Below are 22,400 nucleotides of genomic sequence, written 5' to 3'. Positions count from 1 at the left end.
AGCCAAGAAACAATATTGTATTTTGGTAGGTGTTGATCTTGACTGTTTTAAACTTCTATATGGATATAAGAATTAAGACAGTTGGCTCTATGGACTAGATTAAAAACCTAGGGATTAAAAGATTAAAACAAAACAGAGTAGAATAAACACTACTTTAAGTAAACAGTCGAGTAATTGAAACCTGCGTATTAGGTATCAGCTGTTTAAATTATTTTACTATCTGATGTAATCTTTCTCAACTGTGCTTCTAAAGAAGATGGCCTCGTACATGAACCAAAATTCCTGGGGTCTTTAATAAGCAGAAAGGAAACATTTCCTGTCCTAGGCCATATTGATGAGGAAGCTCAAAGCATTAGCTTTTAAATTATTTATTTGCATAAACATCTTGTTTATTTGGCTGTGCCAGGTCTTGGTTGTGGTGTGAGGGATGTTTGGCATGTGAACTCATTTGTGGCAGGCGGGATCTAGTTCCCTGACCAGGGGGCGAACCCAGGTCCCCTGCACTGGGAGGGTGGGGTCTTAACCACTGGGCCACCAGGGAGGTCCCTAAAGGCACTAGCTGTTGCTATACTGTGGGCCACTTTGTTGGGGGAATCTGTAGCTTTGATGATTCTCATACTGAGCACCTCAGTCTAACTGAGAAGTGGGAGAGTGCCCAGTGGAATGAAAAGCTCTCAGCGGGGTGCACCAGCCAGCCCGGAGGGGGATGTCTGTGTGGGATAAACACCGCAGCTCTCTGCCGGCTTCCCTGTGGGGCGTCTGGTAAAGATGATCTGCTGTGTGCTTTCCCGATAGAAAAATTTGCCTCTGTTTTTAAATCATTCTGTCTGGCTAGCAGGTTGAGGTGATCTACTTTTCTTGGGATACAGAGAGGATTTAATGCATTCTACTTTGACATCTAATCACTGGATGAGGGCTACAAATGGTGGGGTGGAAAACATGAAGGAGATATTTGTTAATCCATTGCCGGCACCAGATACTCTGGTGATAGGCTTCCTGTGTTTTCCGTCTTTCAGTTCTCACAGTCAACCTGTAAATTAGTTATTATTAACTACTGCCCAGAGCACAGTAGTACAGTTAGGATTCAAACCACGGTTTCTCCAGTATTCACCCTGCTATCCTAGATGATCGGCGTATTAGGAATAACTGGTATACTGGTGTGTGCTCATTTGCTCAGTTGTTTGACTCTTTGCGACCCAGTGGATTGTAGCCCGCCAGGCTCCTCTGTCCATAGGATTTTTTAGGCAAGAATACTGATACAGGTTTCCATTTCCTCCTCCGGGAGACCTTCCTGACCCAGGAATCGAACCTGCATCTCCTGAACCGTGGGAGCATTCTTTACCAGCTGAGACATCGGGAAGCCTGGTAAACTGGTTTGTAAGAACATTTACTTGGTTGTAATTGGCTTTTAGTCTCAGCCTCCCTGTTGTGTGATTAGGGGCAATTCTATGCCTCTAAGACTCAGTTTCCTCATCTGTGTGTGTGTGCTCAGCCGTGTCCGATTCTTTGCGACCCCATGAGCCATATCCCACCAGACTCCTCTGTCCATGGAATTTTCCAGGCAAGAATACTGGAGTGGGCTGCCATTTCCTACTTCGGGGGATCTTCCCGACCCAGGGATCAAGTCTGAGTCTCCTATGTCTCCTGCATGGGCAGGCAGATTCTTTACCACTGTGCCACCTGGGAAGTGCCCTCCCTATCTATAAAAGGGGATAATAAAAAAAAATAATATTATCTCAAAGAGTTGTTGAGAGAATTCAAAAAGGAGGTGCACATAAAACCTAGCATCTGGTAATGGCTTAAAACATACCGCCTGCTGCTCTTGCTTTGTTATTTATGTGGGACATCGTTAGTTTGATTGTGAAGGCTACCACAATACCTCTATTAATTACACAGTGGATTTTCACAATACCTTGTTAGAGACTCCATTAGCAGAGGAGAGGGTAAGAGAGAAGGTAGCAGTGTTTAATTTAGGATGACAGAAGTAAGAGCTAGCCAGACTTTCAGTCCTAACTGGAAGGAATTTAAGTGCAGTAAAAACAAAATCTCTTTCGGGGAGTCTTGAGTTTGGAGCTGACTTGAGGCTCAGGGAGACAGGGGATGAAGCGGTCCCCTGTCCCCATCAGGAAGGGGAGAAGATGGGAGGATTCCTAATCTGGCTGCTGCTGAAAGAATTTAGCGACAAGGACTAGTGGCTCTTGTCACCACTTACCCCGCGCAGTGGTCTCTCGTCGCTATTCCGGGCCAAGCCTTAGGAAAGGCTTGTGATGATGGGTGACGGTGGTGTGTATAAGTGTGCACATGTGTGGTTGAGAGTACTTGAGGGTCAGACGACCACCATTGTGTGGTTTTAGTCTCTCGTCTCTTTCCCCTTTCATTTATTCATTTTTCATATTCATTCAATACACGTTGTTAGTTGCTAAGTTGTGCCTGACTCTTTGCGACTCCATGGATTGTAACCCGCCAGGCTCCTCTGTCCATGGGATTCTCCAGGCAAGAATACTAGAGTGGGTAGTCATTCCTTTCTCCAGGGGATCTTCTGCATGACAGGCAGATTCTTTACCATCTGAGCCACCAAGGAAGCCCATTGAGTACATATTAATCAATATTTCATTTATTCAACAAACATTTATTGGATGTTTCCTACTGACCAGGAACTTTGATGAGATCTGTGCTAAAAACCTGAGTGAATAAAAACTGAATAAACTCACTGACAAGTAAATAAGCAAATAAATGCCACTTGAAGGGTCTGATATAGGCTCTTGAGGTAGGTAGCTCTCTACCTGTCGGAAGGCGGCATGGAATTCAGTTTATAGCAAACCATGGATTCCCGCCCGCCCCCCAAATTAGAATTGGATAAACACCTTATAAAATACAAATGCTGCAGTGATGGGTTGAAATGCACTCAGGTTAGTGTGTACTCAGTCAGTGTGGCTGACACTGAAATCCAAGGTACAGGGTGAGGAAGGAGATGGAGAAGGATGACTGAAGGAGAGGCGGCGAAAGCACAGAGAAGAGGCCTGAGGAGAAGGCACGTCTCCCACTGGTGCCTCAGAGTCTCTGTCCGCCTGCAAAGGGGCAGCTCTCAGGGGACTTTCTGATCCTGGCTGGCTGCAACATCCTTTTGTGTTGCTGGCTCCAGTTTCCATTCAAATTAAAAAAAAGAAAACAAACAGGCAATTTACTCTGAGTAGCTTCTAAAGGATTTGTTAATCAACCTATCACTCTATTAATCCATTGCCTGAGGAGGCCCTCAATTTCAATCACAGCGGCTCTCATAGAAGAAAGCTAAAAGAAGTCTAGAATCCCTTCAGGAAATGTAACATGTATGGGATTTGCACAGACTGGAGAAATTCAAGCTTGTTGTTTATTTTACTGAAAGATAGTACTGAGTCTAACGAGAGGCGGAGAGATAGATCAACCCACTGAATAATTAGCTCTGACAATAAAGCACCAATAAAGTTTTCCCTCAGCTTCTTTGGGTCTCAAGAAGACACCAAGCTGATTTCCTGAGTTCCAGACTCTGGGGAGAGAGGCTGGGTGATGGGATATGAGCTCTGAAGGTTCTTGGGGCCAAGTCCAGCATCTCCAACTTGCTGATCATGTATTCTCAAATATATTTTGACTTCTCAGTCTCAGTTCTCTGGGGATAATACTACTTACCTCAGAGAATCAGTTAATGGAAGAACCAAATGAGATCTTATGTACAGCTATGTAATTGTGGGCAAAGTGTTTAAATATTTTATGCCTCAGTTTATTAGTTTGTGAATTGTGGATAATAGTACTGTTGATCTAAGAGAGTTCAGAAAATTAAAATTAGTGGATACACATAATATATACAAAGTGCTTTTAAACAATTACTGGCATATATTAAACATTTCATAACTTATTATTATCACATACAGCATTCACTATGGTAGTTCTTAGGGCTTCCTTGTGATTCAGACAGTAAAGAATCTTCCTGCAAAGCGGCAGACCTGGGTTCAATCCCTGGGTTGGGAAGATCCCCTGGAGAAGGGAATGGCAACCCACTCCAGTATTTCTGTACTTTTGCCTGGAGAATTCCATGGACAGAGGAGCCTGGCAGACTACAGTCCATGGGGTTGCAAGGAGTTGGACACGACTGAGTGACTAATACTTTCATGGTAGTTCTTATTTTATTATTCCTTCTTTGATCCCAGGTATGCCATTTTGTTAAAGCAATTCAGCTATCCAGCTAGATTAGCTAGGATTGTCACTTTAAACTATGGTAACAAAAAAACCTAAATGTATCAGTATAATGGAAAAAAAAAAAACTTTCCATAATAGTCCAGGATGCTTCTAGATTGGAGATGGGGCTCTACTGGGCAAAGTCACTGAGCATTTCCAAATCAAGTGGAAGAGGAGGAGTGCAAGGAAGAACAGGCATAAAGGTGTTCCATGGGCTGGGTCTTGAAGTGGGACACCTAATCTCCACATAGGTTTTGTTGGCTGGTTCTCAACTGTATGGCCACATGTAGCTGCAAAGGAGTCTGGGAAGGTGGGCTGCCTGTGCCCAGATGAAGAGACGGTGGAGGTGGGAGCCGAGCTGGTGGTCTCTGCCACACCACCTCAAATACCAAGTGAGTTCTGCTGCCTTCAGGGCCAGCTACAAACCTCATGACCCGGCTCCATGACCACGGTTGTCTTCCAACCTCAGGGTACCCAGAGCCGAACACAAACCGTTTGCTGTTTTTTGGCCCAGGTTCCCTTGCTGCCTAATACAAGTGTCCTGTTCACAGACTCAGGTCCTTTCCTACCAGACCCTCCATGCATTTCCTTCAGACTCAGGTTTAGCTGATGACATGGGGCTACTGCATGCCAGGCATACGGTTTTTTTACGATTATATTTACAAACCTATGCCGCAAGCAGTATTCAATTTATGAGGAAGGAATCTGAACTCAGAGAGATAAAGTCACACTTTGCCAACTACTCTCCTCTTTCTTCCAATCCCATAGCATTTAGATTCTTTACCAAATTGGTTAGTACTCAATCCTCCTGATTTCATAAGAACACACCTTTCTTTTCCAATAAAAATGGAGTTAAAACTTCCAGGTCAAACGTGGGACTCTGTTTGTTTTTCAGATCCTTTAAGTGTTCTTACATAGGAATGGGGAATGTCAGGATTATTTGACTTTAACAAAACTCTTACCGATGAATTTGCTAATTAATCTTGATAATGTGGGTGTTAGCCTTTATCCAGGATTAAACCAACATTGGGCTTCCCTGGTAGCTCAGATGGTAAAGAGACTGCCTGCAGTATGAGAGACCCAGGTTCAATCCCTGGGTCAGGTAGATCCCCTAGAGAAGGAAATAGCAACTGATTCTAGTATTCTTGCTGGAAAATCCCATGGACGGAGGAACCTGGCAGGCTACACTCCAGGATAATCTTTAGCTAACCCAGGATCAGCTAAAGGCAAAGGAGAAAAGGAAAGATATACCCATCTGAATGCAGAGTTCCAAAGAATAGCAAGGAGAGATAAGAAAACCTTCCTCAGTGATCAGTGCAAAGAAATAGAGGAAAACAATAGAATGGGAAAGACTAAAGATCTCTTCAAGAAAATTAGAGATACCAAGGGAACATTTCATACAAACATGGGCTCAATAAAGGACAGAAATGGTATGGACCTAACAGAAGCAGAAGATATTAAGAAGAGGTGGCAAGAATACACAGAAGAACTGTACAAAAAAGATCTTCATGACCCAGATAACCATGATGGTGTGATCACTCACCTAGAGCCAGACATCCTGGAATGTGAAGTCAAGTGGGCCTTAGGAAGCATCACTACAAACAAAGCTAGTGGAGGTGATGGAATTCCAGTTGGGCTATTTCAAATCCTGAAAGATGATGCTGTGAAAGTGCTGCACTCAGTATGCCAGCAAATTTGGAAAACTCAGCAGTGGCCACAAAACTGGAAAAGGTCAGTTTTCACTCCAATCCCAAAGAAAGGCAATGCCAAATAATGTTCAAACTACCACACAATTGCACATATCTCACATGCTAGCAGAGTAATACTCAAAATTCTTCAAGCCAGGCTTCAACAGTATGTGAAACGAGAACTTCCAGATGTTCAAGCTGGATTTAGAAAAGGCAGAGGAACCAGAGATCAAACTGCCAACGTCCAGTGGATCATTGAAAAAGCAAGAGAGTTCCAGAAAAACATCTATTTCTGCTTTATTGACTATGCCAAAGCCTTTGACTGTGTGGATCACAACAAAATGTGGAAAATTCTTAAAGAGATGGAATACCAGATCACCTGATCTGCCTCCTGAGAAATCTGTATGCGGGTCAAGAAGCAACAGTTAGAACCAGACATGAAACAGCAGACTGGTTCCAAATTGGGGAAGGAGTATGTCAAGGCTGTATATTGTCACCCTGCTTATTTAACCTATATCCACAGTACATCATGCGAAATGTCAGGCTGGATGAAGCACAAGCTGGAATCAAGATTGCCAAGAGAAATATCAATAACCTCAGATATGCAGATGATACCACCCTATGTCAGAAAGCGAAGAAAAACTAAAGAGCCTCTTGATGAAAGTAAAAGAGGAGAGTGAAAAAGCCGACTTAAAACTCAACATTCAAAAAACTAAGATCATGGCAGCCAGTCCCATCACTTCAAGACAAAAAGATGGGGAAACAATGGAAAGAGTGACAGACTTTATTTTCTTGGGCTCCAAAATTTGGATGGTGACTGTAGCCATGAAATGAAAAGATGCTTGCTCCTTGGAAGAAAAGCTATGACAAACCTCCACAGTGTATTAGAAAGCAGAGACATTACTTTGCCAATAAAGTCCGTCTAGTCAAAGCTATGGTTTTTCCAGTGGTCAGGTATGGATGTGAGAGTAGAACTATAAAGAAAGCTGAGCACCGAAGAATTGATGCTTTTGAACTGTGGTGTTGGAGAAGACTCTTGAGAGTCCCTTGGACTGCAAGGAGAGCAAACCGGTCAATTCTAAAGGAAATCAGTCCTGAATATTCATTGGAAGGACTGATGCTGAAGCTGAAGCTCCAATACTTCTGCCACCTGATGCGAATAACTGACTCATTGGAAAAGACCCTGATGCTGGGAAAGATAGAAGGCAGGAAGAGAAGGGGATGGCAGAGGATGAGATGATTGGATGGCATCATCGCCTTGATGGACATGAGTCTGAGTAAGCTCTGGGAGTTGGTGATGGACAGGGAGGCCTGGTGCACTGCAGTCCGTGGGGTCCCAAATAGTCGAATACAACTGATCAACTGAACTGACTGAACCCAAGATTGCTCAGACCCTAAGTTACCAACAAACTTCCTTCTTTTCTTCCCCTTGGTGCCTGTTTAGGGAAACACTGTGTCTTAAGGAAGCATATGTGCACTTTGCTCAAAGCCTTCCCAACTCCTCTCCCCAAGTCCTCCCATATGTGGTATTTACATTAGTTTTGCTCTTGAAAGATGAACCTTAAGCAGAAATTCCCAGCTGTGATTTTTCTTCTCCAACTTCCCGTATTTGACTCGAGCTGTGTAGATGGTGAATGCTAGCTCCTTGACCGCTGAAAGGTACATGCAGTCTTCCCTCTGTGATCCCTTTAGCTGCTGAAATATTCCACATCCCCAGAGCCAGAGGCCCAAGAAAGAAAACCAGCTGGGACTCTGATGACAATGACCCCCAAGTGGCTGGTCCAGAGCAACGAAGTGGCTGTGGTAAGTTTGATTGCTTTTGTTGTGCTTCCTCTCCTCCAGGGGTTGGATTTTTATTATGATTATTTAAAGATATTTATGATAAAATAAACAGTTACAAATGTGAACAGGATTGTATTGCACTGGGGTTCTCCTTGGCACTCTCGCTGTCACAGCTGCAAGTGTTCCCTCCTCCACGTTATTAATTTAGAGGTAATCAGGTCTGCATCTGCAGCTGTGCAGCATATGTTTTCCTAAAACAGTCATGGCCACGGGCACCAGAACAATTAAGACTAGAAAATATGCCAACATTTTTCCCCCCCTCTTCTGGTGAAATTATACTGTTTTTCTTTCATTTTTTGGTGTTGTATGATTTTATCATCAGAAAAGAGCAAATATTTTTTGAGCACCTACTGTGTATCTGAGCTAGTTGCTTTTCACAAATGTTATCTCAGATAGATATATCATCTTGGTTTTTAAGAGTGGTTCTAATTTTATTAGTGGAGAGAGTGGCTAAGGTCTGAAATGCTGTGTGGCAGGAGAGAGTAATGTGAAGTCAGAGAAGTAGGATACATCTAACACTTAGTGGATTGTTACATCCAGGAAAAAGCTGGTTAAATGTTGTCGAGACGGGAGTTGCAATTTCAACTGAGTTCTAAATATTCTTGGTCTGCTGCTGCTGCTGCTGCTAAGTCGCTTCAGTCATGTCCAACTCTGTGCAACCCCATAGACGGCAGCCCACCAGGCTCCCCCGTCCCTGGGATTCTCCAGGCAAGAACACTGGAGTGGGTTGCCATTTCCTTCTCCAATGCATGAAAGTGAAAAGTGAAAGTGAAGTCGATCCATCGTGTCCGACTCTGTGCGACCCCATGGACTGCAGCCCACCAGGCTCCTCCGTCCATGGGATTTTCCAGGCAAGAGTACTGGTCTACTTTGACAGAAAAGCCCGTATTGCTGTAATCTGGTTTCTGACACAGACACAAAAACTGTCTTTACTTTTTGGATAATCTTATAGAATTGAACAGATTAGAACTTTGTTTGAAGTGGATTTTAGCTGACTTACGGTGTAGAGATTGCAGACAAGCCATGAACAGTGCTTGCCTAAGAGAAGTCCTGGGGCACAGAATGTTCTTTTGGTGTCTGAGCTCCCTTGTTTGTTAACCCAGTCAGTGCAACTTGTTCATTCCTTTGTATTAAGTAAGACTGTCGGTACAAACGAAATTCACTTGAAGATTTACCTAGCCAAATTCACCTCCAGATGGAATTGTGCTTATTCCATAGATGTCTATTTCGTTGTCATCTGTGGTTGCTTCTGTGTTATGGTGGCAGAGACAAAGAAGTCATCCCATCCCTTAGTATCTACAGTCACTGGTTCCAGGACCCACGGTGAATACCAAAATCCATGGATGCTCACGTGTCATATTTCGTCCTCCGTATTTTGGATATCAAATCCTCAGATACAGGGGACTGTGGATTGTATAGTAGTGTAGCTCATATTTATTGGGGAAAAAACCCATGTGTAAGTGGACTGTGCATTTCAAACCCATGTTCAAGGGTCAATTGTATTGTAGAGTTGACTAGTTCTGACAGACACGGCAGCATCCTGGGCGAGTCACTTGAGCAGTTGCAGCGAGACCCAGGTAGAAGGGTCTGGTTCTTGGTTTAATATTCTGCTGTATCCATCTTGAAGTTATTAACAATTTTTGAACGAGGGACTCTGCATTTTCAAATTTCAGTGAGCCCCACAAATCATATAGCTGGTTCAGGCAGACTGTATGGCCTGAAAAGTCCTCTTTATAGAAAAAGTTTTCTGATACCTGATTTAGCTGAAGTTGCTTTCTCTTTTAAAAACTAATTGTATCTATTTTATTTTCGGCGGTGCTGGGCTTTTGTTGCCACACGAGCTCTGCTCTGGTTGTGGCGAGCGGCAGTGCTCTCGTGGCACCAGAGCGCTGGTGCACGGGTCCCGGATGCACAGGCTTCGGCGGTGGCAGCTCGGGGCTCAGCAGCTGTGGCTCTCTGGCTCCAGAGCACAGACTCAGTAGCTGTGGCCCACAGGTTTAGTTGCTTCGTGGCGTGTGGAATCTTCCCAGACCGGGGATCAAAACTGCGTCTCTTGCATTGGCAGGCAGACTCCTCATCACTGGTCCACCAGGGAAGCCCTGATCTTGCTTTCTTAATTCTTTAAATCATTAATGTGTTCAAGAACTACCCAGAGACTATGTTTAAAATGTCAACAGTTGGGCCTACACTTAAGAGATTCTGGTTCAACAGAGGTCTCCATGCGGCCCAGGCATCTACGCATAATAAAAGCCTAATGTGGAAATTCCTGGCAGTCCAGTGGTTAGAACTTGTCACTTTCATTGCCAGGGTTCAGGTTCAGTCCCTGGTTGGGGAATTAAATCCTGCAAGGCCCATGGCCCCCTTACCAAAAAAAAAAAAAGAAAAAAAACCCAGCCTGATTCTGGTTCTGCTGTGGCTGCTCCTTGGACCACATCTGGAGGGAAGCTGGGGGAACTTCATCAGCTTGTGTTGGGCTTCTCATTAGATAAAGGCTTGCTCACTCACCTGACTCTAAGCCTTCTTCTTTATATTGTGGTCCAATTAATCTATCCCAGATACTGCTTTTGACATCTTACCATCTTGCTCAGAATCTTTTGATATTTACCCGATCCCTGCAGAATAACACCCTAATTCACCTGTTCGACCTTCCGGAGCCTCCCCTACTGCCTTCCACACAGTCTTTCCAAGTGTTTCTCACTCCAGTCTGGTACAGAGGCAGCAAGTAACAGAGTCAAAAGCGAGTTCCTGTTTTCACACCCAAGTTTTACCACCTATCAACTGTGTACCCTCCTAGGATCCTCAGGGTCTTCACCTTGAAAACTGAAGGAACTCGATACGACGCGCCGAGAAGGGTGCAACTGCAAATGCCAATAGTGTTTCTCTAGCGTGCTGGCCCTGCTGCTGCTGCTGCTGAGTCGCTTCAGTCGTGTCCGACTCTGTGTGACCCCATAGACGGCAGCCCACCAGGCTCCCCCGTCCCTGGGATTCTCCAGGCAAGAACACTGGAGTGGGTTGCCATTTCCTTCTCCAATGCATGAGAGTGAAAAGTGAAAGTGAAGTCGCTCAGTCGTGTCCGACCCTCAGCGATCCCATGGACTGCAGCCCACCAGGCTCCTCCATCCATGGGATTTTCCAGGCAAGAGTACTGGAGTGGGGTGCCATTGCCTTCTCCATTGCTGGCCCTGACTAGAGTTAATGGGACTCATACTGTGCCAGTGGAAACTCAGAAAACGACAGATGCTTTGAAAAACTAGTTGTTGGTTTCTTACATATTAGCCAACACTTGCCAACATAATCCATCATTCCGATTCCTGGATATTTACATGAGGGAAATGATGACGCATGTCCACACAGTAACCTATGTGTGAATGTTTACTAACAGCTTCATTCAAAATCACCCCAAAACTGAAGACAGCCCAAATATCTATCCACTGATGAATAGATGGACGAACTGGAGTACATTCATACTATGGAAACTACCTAAAAAAGAATGGACTACTGGTCCATGCAACAACATGGATAAATCTCAGGTGTGTTAGGCTGACGGAAGCCGGGCTCCAAAGCTATGTTCTAGGTTTCCTTCAATACAATGCTTCAGGAAAGGAAGACTATAGGGTCAGACTGGGATCAGAGAGAGGATTAGCTCTAAATTTGGCAGTGTAAACAATCTATTCTGGATTGTTATGGTGGTTATACAACTCATGATTGTTCAGATTCATAGAACTGTATGCTTACTATAGTCAATTTTTACTGTATGTAAATTATAGTTCAGTTGACCTAGCTTTAAAAATACTTTTTCTAAAAAAAATTTGTGTCCATGCTGTACCGCCTATGGGATCCTAGTTCTCCCACCAGGTGTCAAAGCCACACCCCCAAGGTATAAGTACAGAATCTCAGTCTCTCGACCACCAGGGAAGTCCCTAAAACTACTTCAGCTATTCAATACTTCAAACAGTTGGTCACTAATTTACAGTGTTGCCATCAGAAATAGCTGTGTCAGGCAGGAGAGGGTAGGACGTAGTTATATCCTAGTTTGCTTTGGATCGTCCAAGGTAGTGCTTGTTTTCCTGGTGATCCAGTTGATTAAACATTTGTCCCAGGACACAGAGATCTGGTTTGGGTGACAAATTATATAGTCAGGTTATGTGCTGTTCTCGTGGTACTTTAGACAAACTCTTGACATACCAGGCTGTAAAGCAGAGTGTTCAAGGTTATTAGGCCAGTGCCAACCTCTCTTCCGAGGAGAAGTGGAAGTTAGAGCACATTCTCCAGGCCCGTTTGGCTTAGTCTGACTGATAAAATATGTATGTGGCACTCACTTTGGAGTCCAGCAGCTTTAGGACTAAATACCAGGGCAGTTTAAGTAAGTGGGTGTGATAGTTAATCTAAATAACCTCACCTTAGAGTAGGTATTTTAATACCTGACTTGCAGGGATGTTGTTAAAAAAGTGACTTAGCAATTGCTTAAGTACAAATTCAGTGCTCAGCTGTTGCTATGATCACCACTGTCACTTGTCAGGTTGTCGTCATCCTTTCCTGTGAGTAAAGAGCCCTTTTCCATTTACGATGGGCTGTCTGACCACATGGGGGCAAGTAGATTATGCCATGAAAACGCGCACAGTTTCCCTTCACTTCAGTCCTGTGTGCTTTGGCATTCGCTGCCTCTTTTCTTGTCCATGAAGTGGACTTATTGAAGACTTATTCCTCACTTAAAACTGGGTCCCTCCCTGCAGAATTTCTGGTATTTCCAAGTGTCTCCCCTCTCCTTGGCTGTCCACTTGCTGACTGTTTGTTGTCTGGTGATTTTAAGATGGTGAAATCTAGTTAAATCATTTCAGGAATGCAGCACGCCCAAAGTGTCAGACAGCAAGACGCATGCCTCACCTGTGCCCTTGTTTGGTCAATCCCAGTATGGTCAGATCACCGGTTAGATATTGGAGTTAGTGAGTCAGGAACTTCAGAGAAAGTGTGAAATTCAGATATGATTCATTTGAACTCACAGAGAAAGAGATTGTTGGTTAATATTTTATTGGGAGCCCACAGTGTGAACTGACATAGTCCTCAGGCAATAAAACAGTCAGACAAGTATTTTCTTTGGAGCCATGAATGAGTGCCATGTTAAGGAAAAGTTTGGGAATAAAAAGAAATAGAAGATCCAGAGCCACCTTTGAAGGAATTTACACTGTAGCTGGGGGCTTCTCAGATGGTGCTAGTGGTCAAGAATCCTGCTGCCAACGCAGGAGACGTAGAAGATGCAAGTTCGATTCCTGGGTCGAGAGGATCCCCTGGAGGAGGAAGTGGCAATCCACTCCAGTATTCTTGCCTGGAGAATTCCATGGACAGAGGAGCCTGGTGGGCTACAGTCCATGGGGTTGCAGAGAGTCAGACGCGACTGGAGCGATTTAGCACACACACACGCACTGTAGCTGGGAGGACAGAAAGACAGCACGAAAATCAAGGCGGTGATAATATGGAATGGGATTAAGTGCTGTGTGTCTTGGAAGGCTCTAAAATAATACAAATAATGGCAATAATAGTAAACATCGGTTAAAGAAGAGAGACAATCTAATTCGGAAGTGATCAGGTCAGGTATTTCAAGACTCCTCTTTATATGACTTTAGTGTTTTGTTTTTTTCCTTGTGATTTAAGAAATTAATTTCTGTCACCAACTGGTATTTCAGTAACACCCTAGTCCTGTACCAGAGGTGAGCAGGAGCAGTCAATGTGTCTAGGATTTAAAACAGAATTTAATTCATTGTTTGTAGATGCAAGTGAGATCAGAGTAGGAGACAGCTGAGGTAGGGAAATAGAATACTTTCCAAATTTTCAAAAGACCTACTTCTGATTTTTAAAAAAAAATAAATTATGGGAATTTTCATTTTGCCATGAGGGACATGGGAATGAGAGGTTATTCAGAAGCTTCAAAGGGCAAATGAAGCGTTTCCTTTGATAGTTTGTCTCAGATAAAGTTGCTTTCTTCTAAAAAAAAGGGGGAGGGGAGGAAATAAAAAAAACAAAGACCAAAGGAAACTGTTTGCAAGTGAGTTTGATACAAGTGTTTCATGCTAAAATACCCTGAGCCCCTTCTAGACCAAAGTTATGCGTGTAATATGAAAGACCCAAAGTTCTCAAAAATGCTCAGGATTAGGGGCAAAGTTTTGTTTTCACCATCTCTTGGTAATATTAGAGTGAAATTAAATAATGGTTGAAAATATTAAAAGTGTCTTTTAGTGGAACCCTACATTTCTACTTCTCTGTATCTTGCTATAATTAGAAAATCTATGCATATGCTGGTGGGAAAGTAAGGTGAGGCAGACACGGTGGAAAACAGTACGTCAGTTCCTTACAAAATTGAACGTAGGCTTACCATACAAGCCAGCAGCTCCACTTCTGGGTGTACACACGAAAGAACTGAAACAGGGACTTGATCAGATATTTGTACTCCCATGTTCATAGCAACCATGTTCACAAGGGCAAAAGGGAGAACCACCCAAGAGTCCATCAATGGATAACGAGTAAGCAAAGTGTGGTGGGCACATGCAATGGAGTGTTAGAAGGCAGGATATTGTGATATAGTCTGTAACATGAATGAAACTTGAGGATACTATGCTAAATGAAAAAAGTCAGACACAGAAGGACATTGTGTGATTCCTCTTATGTGAGGTATCTAGAGTAGTCAACAGAGAAGGCAATGGTACCCCACTCCAGTACTCTTGCCTGGAAAATCCCATGGATGGAGGAGCCTGGTAGGCGGCAGTCCATGGGGTCGCTAAGAGTAGGACACGACTGAGCGACTTCACTTTCACTTTTCACTTTCATGCATTGGAGAAGGAAACGGCAACCCACTCCGGTGTTCTTGCCTGGAGAATCCCAGGGATGGCAGAGCCTGGCAGGCTGCCGTCTATGGGGTCGCACAGAGTTGGACACGACTGAAGCGACTTAGCAGCAGCAGCAGCAGCAGCAGAGTAGTCAAACATACAGAGACAGAAAGCAGAATGGGAGAGTTACTGATTCATGGGTGGTTTCAGTTTAGGAAGATGAAGCTCTGGCGATGAATGGTGGTAATGGTTGTATAACAAGGTGATTGTATCAACACACAATGCCACTGAACTGTACTCTTAGAAATGGTTTCAGTGGTCAATTTTATAATATGCATATCTTAGCAGAATAAAAAACCCCAGACTTGTCACATAAAAAACACAGGCATATGCAATAAGTTTTTCCTTGGATAAATATTCCTTTCCTTGTAATGCATAATTGAGAATAAAAGGTGTTTTGTCGGATTTAGTCAAGCATTCTTGTGAGAATCCTGGTTAATTAGATTATAGTGTCAAGCCAGGCAATGCTTACTATGATGGGCGATAAAGGAGCCTTGGGAATTTTAGTCTTGCAAATCGAAACCTAGAAGTGATAAGGTACAGAGTGCAGTACTTTTATCGATATTGGTTTGTGGGTTCACTTGGGCATTGAAGATACTCCAGGTGTGTGGAAAGCAATGGGTAAAGACAAGCGGATAAAAATAAGTATGTGGTGTTGAGGGGTGGAAGGGGCAGTAAAGAAACCATCCTGAAAGACGGGAACAGTACACAAAAGCCACTAGTGAGATGAAGTGATGTATTGTGTGAGGTTAGGCTGTGGAGGGATTTGGTGTATTGATGTAAGTAATAGACTTTCATGGGAAATTCTGGTTTTTTGGATACTGCATATATCAATGGAGAAGGCAATGGCACCCCACTCCAGTACTCTTGCCTGGAAAATCCCGTGGACAGAGGAGCCTAGTGGGCTGCAGTCCATGGGGTCGCGAAGAGTCGGACACGACTGAGCAACTTCACTTACACTTTTCATTTTCATGCATTGGAGAAGGAAATGGCAACCCAGTCCAGTGTTCTTGCCTGGAGAATCCCAGGGACGGGGGAGCCTGGTGGGCTGCCGTCTATGGGGTCGAACAGAGTCAGACATGACTGAAGCAATGCAACAGCAGCAGCAGCAGCATATATCAAAACAGAAATCCTTTCCAATGGTGAGATTGTATCCTTCGGAAGAGAGGAAAAAATACACCTTTCAACCTTCAGAATTCCCCATTCCTTTTTATAGGGACTCTGTTACGTGCAAAGATTCTTTAAAATGTACAGCTTCACGCATGGACAAATGAAGCCATTGCAAAGAAGACAAATTATGTTTGCCCAGCACATTATGACTGCACTCCAGTGCTCTTAGTAAATGACAAAACTGATAACTGGGTTCTTGAAATTCATTCCTGTGATAAACTCAATGCCATTTTTCGTTATCTGATTTGCTTTTTTGAAAGGCAGAGGCAAAGGTCATGATGCATTGACTCGTGGCATAAATATAAATGTTTCCTTCACTTTTTTCTTCTGACATCATCTACTAGCTGGAGAACATGGAGACTTTTTGTTTGATTTGGAGAAGGCAGTGTATTTACCAATGGCTGAAGAGTGATTAAGAAATAATGTAACTTCAAAGAGGGTAAGGAAAGAGGCCTAGATAAAGATTGCATGCATCTCTTCTAGATATTATGGGAAGTTGACTTAGGTTAAATTTAAACAAGTCCTGTTGGATAGGTCATTGAAAGTTAAGAATAAGCTTAAGTGTCTTGGGTGTTGTAAAAACATTGTCTACAATGGTAGTCCTTTACACTATATGAGAGGCTGACTCTGCTACAAGGATCTTGTAATAAAATTTAGAATCCCAGGATTTGAAAAATGCTTGTACTTACTTCCTAGGTAAACATTTTTCAAATATTGCAGTTAATAAAAGTAGAGTGAGTCGTCTGAATTTAATCAATAAATATTACTAACAAAGGGAAAGAAGGTCTTAAAACAAGTGTCTGCCTGGATAGGCCATATGTTGGTGAAAGTTGCTATTAATTTTCTGGGATTATTGAGACCAAACTCAATCAGATTTCTCCTTTTTTGTCTAATGGAAAGCTGACATGAATTATGATAGTGCAGAAAAGGACCGAACTATATTTTTCATTTCTAGCAAAGCCGCCAAAGAATATTTAATAGGTAGAAAGTGCTCAGCATGGGTCATTTGTCATGAAGCCTAGACTTCTATTGAGCACAGCTAAAGGTGCTTTGAAGTGAAAGTCACTCAGTTGTGTCCGACTCTTTGAGACCCCATGGCCTATACAGTCCGTGGAATTCTCCAGGCCAGAACACTGGAGTGGGTAGCCTTTCCTGTCTCCAGGGGATCTTCCCAACCCAGGGATTGAAGCCAGGTCTCCCACATTGTGGGCAGATTCTTTACCAGCTGAGCCACAAGGGAAGCCCAAGAATACTGGAGTGGATAGCCTGTCCCTTCTCCAGCGGATCTTCCCGACCCAGGAATCGAACCAGGGTCTCCTGCATTGCAGGCGGATTCTTTACCAACTGAGCTATCAGGGAAGCCCTGGTGCTTTGGGGGAGGGCATGGCAATCCACTCCAGTATTCTTGCCTGGAGATTCTCCACGGACCGAGGAGCCTGGTGGGCTACTGTCGCTGGGGTCACAGAGTCACAAAGGTGCTTTGGCAAAAAGTAAAAACCAGAAGAGAACATCTTCACTTTAATTTTCAGGCTATTGGGTTGATTCAGACCCATACTTTCCACTATAGGAGCCCCATGGACCCACATGGTCCCATTTAGCACCTGACACATGCTTGCTGTTATTCAGTTGCTAAGTTGTGTTCGACTCTTTGTGACCCCATGGACTGCAGCACTTCAGGCTTCCTTGTCCTTCACTATCTTCCAAAGTTTGCTCGAACTCATGTCCATTGAGTCGCTGATGCTGTCTAACCATTCATCCTCTGTTACCCTCTTTTCCTCCTGCCCTCAATCTTTCCCAGCATCAGGGTCTTTTCCAATGAGCTATGCATATAAAATGCACACTGGAGTCTATATTTTTTTAGTACAAAAAATGTAGTAAAAAATGTAGACTATCTTACTGATGATTTTTAAAATATTTATTTCATTGAAGCAATAGTATTTTGGTTATTTGGGGGTAAATGCTAAATAAATCATTAAAATTAATGTCACCTGTTCCCTTTTTAATACCTATACTAGTAAATTCAAATTACAGAAGTGGCTTGCATTATATTTCTATTGGATAGCACTGCTTTGGATGGTACTACTTTGACTATAAACATTAATATTTTTCACTGATACATTTCATTCTGCTAGTATAGATGAAATAGGTTGAAACTCAGGAAGTTGGAATCAAGCTTTTTTAACTTCTAGATTTTTATTAAGAAATGATTTGATTTATCTTACAGAGTTTCTTTCTTTTTTTTATAGCCAATGTGGTTATGCTTCATCCAGTTTAGTCTGCATGTGTTTAATGATTTTTTTCAGTGTGCTGTCATAATGATAACTTTCTATTCTTTGTAAGAATTAGATCAGATGATTAAATCCCCTTCTGAACATTTAGAAAGGGGCAGCCACAGAAAGCTGATTTGAATACAGGGAATAAACAGTAATTAAACTGTAAATGTTGATTTTCTTTTGAAGTCCACTGGCGTGTTTGGTGTGAATAAAGAACACATTGTCAGTTCTTCTTTCTGCTGCCACAGTTATGGCACGTGAGAATTGGAGACTCATTGAAAAGCTACGTTAAATTGGGGAGTTTCCCAGGGCTGCTGAACTGAAACTTTCTTTGTTTATATTAAACCCTGGATAATTTTTTTCCCCCTCACACAGTACACATTGATTTTAGATAAAATCTGAGAGAGTTTTTTTTTTGTCCCCTTCCAATTCACATACTTCACTATACACTGGAAAGAAACTTTGAAAACCTGGAAACATGGGTTCTCATCCAAACTGAAAAAGGTTTTTTTCACTGTGCATTTATAGGAAACTTTAAAACAGTAGTTCTCAAGCCTTGGCTGTTTTTAATTTTTATTTATTATTATTGGCTGTACCACATGGCTTTCAGGATCTTAGTTCCCTGACCAGGGATTGAACCCCTCAGTGGAAATGCAGAGTTCCAACCACTGGACTGCCAGAGAATTCCCTTGGCTGTTTTTTGGACTCACCTGGAAAGTTTTTTTAAAAACTCCTAGGGTTCAGGCTACACCCAGGATCAATTATATAAGATACTCTGGGATAGGGTCTGGGGAATCAGTGAGTAATTAACGCTCCCCAGGTGATTCCAAGGTGTAGCCGAGGCTATGAACCACTGCACTGACAGCCCAAGGCACACACCTATGTTCACCAGCTTCTTCCAGAAGGACTCAAGAAAAGTGGCTTGCAGTGTGTGAATGAGTTAAGTTCCTAAGTGGCTTTTTTCCTCTCTATTTGAAAATTAGAGAGGCTGTACGCTGGTTCACCCTGGAGCACAGAGCAATGCATACGTCTTTTCACATGCTGTAACATAAATACCAAAGAGACTTTGATGATTATAAAACCGTCACACGTTCCATAACTAACTGAGCTTGCCTTATTCGGGACGGGCGATGCAGGCTGTAGGTCTCTTAAAATCACACACACAACATACAAAGCCAAGCTGTTATCCATTGAGATAACAGCTTCTGTTATAATACATCTTCACAAGTTATTTATGATCACATTAACAGTTTCAGTTGGATTCTAAAGAGGACATTTTCAGCAGCCTAGTAAGACAGAGATTGTACTGAAGTATTTTACATTGGGTTGAGTATTACTGTCCTTGCAGAGATAATCATTATGATGGAAACCACATTTTCCCCTTGTGAAAATCTTTCTCTCTCTTGAATTTGGTTCTATAGTATTTAAGGCCTTTGTAAGGTGTTTATGTACTGAAGGTATTTTGTAAAGTACTAAACAAGGTAAGCTAATGCCTTACATGAATTCTGTGATGTCTGGTGTTTTCAGACTTAAAGAAGTGAAGTCCCTCAGTCGTGTCCGACTCTTTACGACCCCATGGGCTCCTCCATCCATGGGATTTTCGAGGCAAGAGTACTGGAGTGGGTTGCTATTTCCTTCTCCAGGAGATCTTCCCAACCCAGGGATTGAACCTGGGTCTCCCACATTGTAGGCAGACGATTTACCATCTGAGCCACCAGGGGAGTCAAAATTGATATCAAATGAGACAATCCTTATTGTGGGGAGTCAAGAAAGGTGATTTAGTCTGAGGTTGCTCAGTTGGGAGTGAGGTGGGCTTCTTTTTTGTCATCTCAAAATGAATGGGGGTTAGAGTATAAAAATCCTTGAATCAGTGGCAATTTGACCTTGGCCACTTTATTCTCAGCAGCTTTGGAGGTTCATTCATTTGTTCATTCATTCAAACACTATCCATTGCCAGTCTTCGAGGTGTCGGGTAACGTTCTAGGTGCTAGGGACACAGCAGTGAACAAAGCAGTACGGAAACGAAAAACAAGCCTGCCCTCCTGGGGTTTTTATGTTTCAGTTGGGGGATACCAATACTATAAAGCATAAAGGATGTTTTAGAGAAAGTGAAAGAGAAGAAAGAGGGTAGGAAGAACCAGACTGTAATTTTTCATGTGACTAGTGAAGCCTCCCCAAGGTGGAATTTGAGCAAAGGATTGCAGAAGGTGAGCGAGTGAGTCGCATGTGTATCAGAGGAAGGGTATCCAGGCATGGGGACAAGCAGTACTAAGGTGGGGGTGCACCTGGGGTTGCCAGAGAAAATTCAGGAAATGTGAATTCCATACCACTTATATATAACTTAAAAATACAAGTATGTGCCATGCAATTTGGGAGGCATAATGATACTGAAAAAAAAATGGTGTCTTTTATTTTTGTTTCTTAAATCTGGCTATTCGGGCTTCCCTGGTGGCTCAGTGGTTTAAGAATCTGCCTGCCAATGTAGCAGACACGGTTTCGACCCCCAGTCCGGGAAGATACTACATGCTGCAGAGCACCTAAGCCCGTGTGCCACAGCTACTGAGCCTGTGCCCTAGAGCCACAACTACTGTTGCTGCGAGCCCCAGAGCCCACGCTCTGAGACAAGAGAAGCAAGCTACTGCAGTGAGAAGCCTGTGCACGGCAACTAGAGGGTAGCCCTGCTCGCTGCAACCAGAGAAAAGCCCTCGCAGCAGCAGAGACCCAGCCCAGCCCCAAATAGTAGTGAATACATTTTTTAAAAAAGAAAAGAAAAAAATGTAAAAGTGTCTTTAAATCTGGCAACCCCAGACTACCTCCCATATTTGAAGCAGCAACAGGAAGCCGATGGTTGGAGTGGAGGCAGAAAGGGAGAAAGGAGAAACCCACCAAGGAAGAGTGGCTCTGGGCACCAGAGTGTGCTGGGCCTTTGGCCACTGTGAGAACTTGACCTTTTACTCCAGCTGAGACTGGCCATCATCGGAGGGTCTGAACATAGGGGTGCTGTGACCTTTATTAAAACTGAACAGAACCAGTCAGAGCGGGCAGAAGCTCAGGGGCCAGTTTGGAGGGAGAGGCAGTGAGCGCCTGGGTCTCTTCTGATAGGAAACTGGCAGCATCTGCTGAGGGATAGGGCGGGGTGCCGGCCAAAGGGAAGGGGCTGAGTTAAATGAAGTTGGGATGTGAAGGTGGAGCAGGGGAGGGGAGGACTGTGAGTCCTTTGTGGTTGAGTTCAGTCCGTGATATCTCTCAGTCATCCGGGTGAAACTGTCAAGTCAGCAGTGAGATAGGCCTTTTCAAATAGCAAGGTCTGGAACTGTACCCTTTCACCCAAGTGAAAAGGGAAATGAAAGCAAGGGTGAGGAATGGGTGAGGAAAGGCTGTTCAGAAGAAACCGACGTTCTTTGCCCTGCTTTGGAGGACTTGACTGGGGATTGCAGTCATCCTAGGGAGCTGATAACCCGGGCAGCTGCCAGTATGTGGCAATCCTTGAATCCCAGGGGAAGACAGAGCCTCACGTGGCAGATGGCAGATGGAGGGGCTGAGCGGCGTGTCGCGGCTCCACGCTTCCAGCTGCTGAGGTCCAGCTGAGTGGCTAAATGCCTCCTCCACCTCCGTCTGCTGCAGCCCGGGGTGTGAGCCCTTCCTGCCACTTCCCCTCAGAACACAGGAACTGTGAGAAGAACAGATGGGAGTTACTCTTTCCACGGACTTCCCTGGTGGCTCAGTGGTAAAGAATCCACCTGCCAGTGCAGGAGACTCCGGTTTGATCCCTGAGTTGAAAAGATCCCTTAGAGAAGGAAGTGGCCACCCACGCCAGTGTTCCTGCCTGGGAACTCCCACGGGCAGAGGAGCCTGGCGGGCTGCAGGCTGTGGAGTCACAAAGACCTGGACATGACTGAGTAACTGAACATATACTCTTTCTACAAAGGACCTGAGAAGAAAAAAGCCCTCCATGGCACTCAAAGGACATGAGTTTGAGGAAACTCCAGAAAATAGTAAAGGACAGGGAAGCCTGGTAAGCTGCAGTCCAAGGGGTCGCAGAGTCAGGCACAGCAACAATAACAATGGAGGGATTGAAGAAATATTATTACGTTAATTGTTGTCGTTATTGGCATTCACAATCATGTCCTTGGCCCGTGGCTCTGAGATGACTGAGGCTCTTGCTGCCCACAGCCTGGCTCCTTCCTTCAGGGTCTTCAGGGGGCTCCTGATCCTTCAGGTCAGAGCTGGTCAGAGCTGAGGTGGCCAGTAGACGCTATCATTCATCTCTCCCACCCACTAAAACTTGGCTCCTCCTCAAGGCACTTTCACATTTTCCCACAGTTTCCTTCTTGAATCTT

The 22,400-nt window shown here is 43.8% G+C and overlaps 1 long non-coding RNA gene across 2 annotated transcripts in view; it reads left to right on the top strand.

Moving 5' to 3' along the window:
• Window positions 1-22,400, top strand: part of LOC147371273 (uncharacterized) — a 49,523-nt gene that overhangs the window by 3,394 nt on the left and 23,729 nt on the right. The window contains exons 1-2 of one of the 2 annotated variants that reach the window (XR_015163410.1): window positions 6,965-7,174; window positions 7,590-7,700. This is a non-coding gene — a long non-coding RNA (uncharacterized LOC147371273). Of the gene's footprint in view, window positions 1-6,964; window positions 7,175-7,589; window positions 7,701-22,400 lie in introns of those variants that run through there. The other variant, XR_015163411.1, reaches the window with a different exon arrangement.

The sequence above is a fragment of the Bos grunniens genome, chromosome 5 (assembly GCF_055505025.1).
Source record: "Bos grunniens cultivar Pamir isolate PY7600 chromosome 5, Bosgru_T2T1.0, whole genome shotgun sequence".
Taxonomy (NCBI): Eukaryota; Metazoa; Chordata; class Mammalia; order Artiodactyla; family Bovidae; genus Bos; species Bos grunniens.
This window is presented reverse-complemented; position numbering and strand designations above follow the sequence as displayed.